A 4,330-nucleotide genomic window follows, 5' to 3' on the forward strand; every position below is an offset into this window, starting at 1 on the left:
CTCCAGGTAAGATCCCTGCAACTCTTCCATATGATTACTTGACTGGTGTTCTGGTTTCATTTACTGGTATCACTATTATTGTTCATGTTGACATGAGGAATGTTGGTATATGTCTACTTTCTGTTCTCTATCCATCATATCATGATAATGATATTTGTGGTCAGTTGTTACAAAAAAACCACTTGATCACTCAGGACCTTCTTTGGTGTCTGTACCTCTGTGTTCAGGTACTCCAGAACTCTATGTGGACCAACAGGAGGTGACTGGAGTTGAAGGAGGGAGTGTCATTGTAAATTGTAACTATAATGACACTGGAAATTGGAAGTGGTGGTGCAGGATTGGGGGCAGTGTCTACTGTGTCTGGGGGAATTCTGGGACTATAGATGGAACATCAGTGACCCTACAGCAGACCACTGATGCCACCAGATCAAATGTCTTAACGGTGACTATGAGTGGACTCAAGACGGAGAACACTGGCTGGTACAGGTGTGAAGTGGGATACTTTATAATGCCTGTTCACATCACTGTCAGACGACAAACCACCACACAAAGTACCACCACTATGACCAGTGAGTAGAGAGCAATCAGATACTGTATAATTAAGTATTTACCTGGTTTATCCAGTCTTTCTTGCTTTTCATGTGAAAGAAATGGGATTTGGTTTGAACTCAACAGTGCTAATACTAAGTTAAAATCCACATGTTGGGGTAAATTAAATAAGCTGGACAAGAAGGTTATGTGGGTCTAATCCTGAATGCTAACTGGTTAAAACCACATTCTAGCCGGTGTCTATTCCACAAGTTACCACCGGTTAAATCTATGACGTTAAAATGCCTTTTTACTCTGTTCCATCTGACTGCGCAATCCACTGTCTCAGCAGCCCAGCCAAGCAATTTATAAACTTGATCTCCACTGTAAAACTCCTCTAGACATTATCTCACATTTCTTTTAGGCTAACATTTAGTTTTTAACAGCAGAGATTTGTATAACCCTTGCTGTCTGTCTCTCCAACATTTGCAACATTGTTTTAATATTCAAATTCGATCTCCAGCTGTCCCATAGTAATGAACGTGTCGGGACGAAACAGACAGGCAGTTAGCGTTTCTCAGCCAGTCGAAATCATGAATCAGCTGGCATCATTTTTATGGATATATATATATATATACATTTCAATTGAGAAGAAAATTAAAACGAATGGAAGTGCAGCTAGTTTGCAGCCTTTCCAGCTTCAGTTTAAAGTGATTGTGTTAGCTATGTTGTTGGATAGCTCCTCTGAACAACAGTGTCCTGACGATAGAGAACATTTTCTATGCCAGGCGAAATCACTCCTCATTTGCTCATTGTTATGGATGTATCCAATTAAATATCACTAGAAAACAGCTTAAACAAATGCAAATGAAGCTACTTTGCTGTTATTCTGGCTAGCAAGCAAGGGATAAGAATGTTGCCAGCCAGTATGGCAATGGAACAGGCAGGTAGCTTAGTGGTTAAGAGCGTTGTGCCAGTAACCGAAAGGTTGCTGGTTCTAATCCCCGAGCCGACTAGGTGAAAAATCTGTCGATGTGCCCTTGAGCAAGGCACTTAACCCTAATTGCTCCTGTAAGTCGCTCTGGATAAGAGCGTCTGCTAAATGACCAATTTATTATTATTTTATTTATAACGAACAACTGTGTGGCGTCCATAGATACATAACAAAAAGACTGAATGACAGGGTCGCATCTCTGGCAACCGAACCGATCTCCCGAGTGGCGCAGTGGTCTAAGGCACTGCATTGCAGTGCTAGCTGTGCCACTAGAGATCCTGGTTCGAATCCAGGCTCTGTCGTAGCCGGCCGTGACCGGGAGACCCATGGGGTGGCGCAGAATTGGCCCAGCGTCGTCCAGGGTAGGGGAGGGAATGGCCGGCAGGGATGTAGCTCAGTTGGTAGAGCATGGCGTTTGCAACGCCAGGGTTGTGGGTTCGATTCCCACGGGGCACCAGTATGAAAAATATAATAAATGAAAAATAATGTATGCACTCACTAACTGTAAGTTGCTCTGGATAAGAGCGTCTGCTAAATGACTTAAATGTAAACGAACGACCAGTCGGCTTGGGTAGCAACCCTAGATTTGTGACGGGACTATATCTTGTGGAAGGATGAAATAGTATGAAAAAATTCATCAAAATAACATTTTTAATGGAAATAAAGTATGTCAGCCATTATTTGAATATGTTGGTAACCCGTTGTATAAAAGTGCTAATGCCCTCGAAGTCGGTATTTCGAGGATATATTGGCTCGACTTCGTCTCGTGCCTAACAACACCTGGGCAAATATATCCTCCAAACGCCGGCTTCTCGGGCATTATCACTTAATTATAGTTCAGTCTACCCTGTGTCTCTCTGGTACACCAGTCATAATACCATTGTTGTTTTTACCTCACAGCAACCCAAGCTCCAACCACTGAACAATCCTCTTTCTCTCCAACTGCTGAGCCTGTTCAGACTGACAACACAGTCCAAGGACCTGAGGGGGGCAAGGAGAAGGACACCATGAGGTAATTATCACTCATTCAGCTGTATTTCACACTTACTGTTCCAAATGGATGACAATAGAAATATGAAGAAAGGTAACATTTTCTGTTTTTCACACTAGTTTACGGCACAAAAAAAATCTCCTTAAATATTTTGACAAAGAGTATAGGCCTAGACGCAGTTATAGAGACATTTACCATCATAGAGACATTTCCCACTTCCTCATATCTCTGTGGTTGTAGAAGTAGCAGCATTCAATTCTTGGATGCATAAAAGGTGTGAAGAGCTGAACAAATATTTCCATTTAGTCATAGCAGCATAAAAAGGATCATAAAAAAATCGTATTATCTTTTATGGACAATATTTTATAATAAACATAGTTTCTCATCATCAGTTCCATAGATCTAAAAGTCCTACTGGTTCCTCTGGGCATGTTGGTGGTGGTGATAGCTGGTGTCCTAGTCACATGGAAGATGTGGAGAAATCATAGTAAGTATTCATTCTATAATGAAAAAGTGATCCGTTTTATTTTGGAGATATTTTCAGGAGACAATAAATATTTTCCTTGAAGACAACTGTATTAGAAGCTGGAGACTATTATCTCCCTCACTAACTTTAAGCATCAGTTGTCAGAGCACCTTACCGATCACTGCACCTGTACACAGCCCATCTGAAATTAGCCCACCCAACTACCTCATTCCCATATTGTTATTTATTTTGCTAATTTGCACCCCAGTATCTCTATTTGCACATCATCTCTTGCACATCTATCATTCCAGTGTTAATACTAATTGTAATTATTTAGCACTATGGCCTATTTATTGCCTTACCTCTGTCAAGGCGTGCTGAAGGTGGGTGTGGTGTAGGAATCATGCGCAGGACGCAGAGGCTCAGTCCAAAGGCTTTAGTGCAATATATATTATATATATACAACAGAAGCACAATAAGCCCGAAGGCAAAATGCACGACGCACACAGGCGACAAAACAAATGACGCACAAACATGTGCAAACAACCCTCTCCAAAACACTGGAGGGAAAATGTAGCTCCAAACACGAAACAGAAGCGCAATCACACACAAACACAGACACACACAACGAGAACTAAATAGAACACTAACGAGGACTAACTAGACACAGGTGTACAACATTAAGACCAAACCAAACGAACATGAAACATAGATCGGTGGCAGCTAGTACTCCGGGGACGACGACCGCCGAAGCCTGCCCGAACCAGGAGGAGGAGCAGCCTCGGACGAAACCGTGACAACCTCCATAACTTGCTACATTTGCACACGTTTTATATACACTGCTCAAAAAAATAAAGGGAACACTTAAACAACACATCCTAGATCTGAATTAATGAAATAATCTTATTAAATACTTTTTTCTTTACATAGTTGAATGTGCTGACAACAAAATCACACAAAAATTATCAATGGAAATCAAATTTATCAACCCATGGAGGTCTGGATTTGGAGTCACCCTCAAAATTAAAGTGGAAAACCACACTACAGGCTGATCCAACTTTGATGTAATGTCCTTAAAACAAGTCAAAATGAGGCTCAGTAGTGTGTGTGGCCTCCACGTGCCTGTATGACCTCCCTACAACGCCTGGGCATGCTCCTGATGAGGTGGCGGATGGTCTCCTGAGGGATCTCCTCCCAGACCTGGACTAAAGCATCCGCCAACTCCTGGACAGTCTGTGGTGCAACGTGGCGTTGGTGGATGGAGCGAGACATGATGTCCCAGATGTGCTCAATTGGATTCAAGTCTGGGGAACGGGCGGGCCAGTCCATAGCATCAATGCCTTCCTCTTGC

The 4,330-nt window shown here is 42.2% G+C and overlaps 1 long non-coding RNA gene across 1 annotated transcript; it reads left to right on the top strand.

The window, feature by feature from the left end:
- Positions 1 to 483: 483 nt before the first annotated feature.
- On the top strand, positions 484 to 2,992 carry LOC311123498. Its single transcript, XR_014612600.1, has 3 exons — positions 484 to 569; positions 2,423 to 2,534; positions 2,906 to 2,992. It is a non-coding gene; the product is annotated as an uncharacterized lncRNA (long non-coding RNA).
- Positions 2,993 to 4,330: the final 1,338 nt, after the last annotated feature.

The sequence above is a fragment of the Coregonus lavaretus genome, assembly GCF_964263955.1.
Source record: "Coregonus lavaretus genome assembly, contig: HAP1_SCAFFOLD_8051, whole genome shotgun sequence".
NCBI lineage: Eukaryota > Metazoa > Chordata > Actinopteri > Salmoniformes > Salmonidae > Coregonus > Coregonus lavaretus.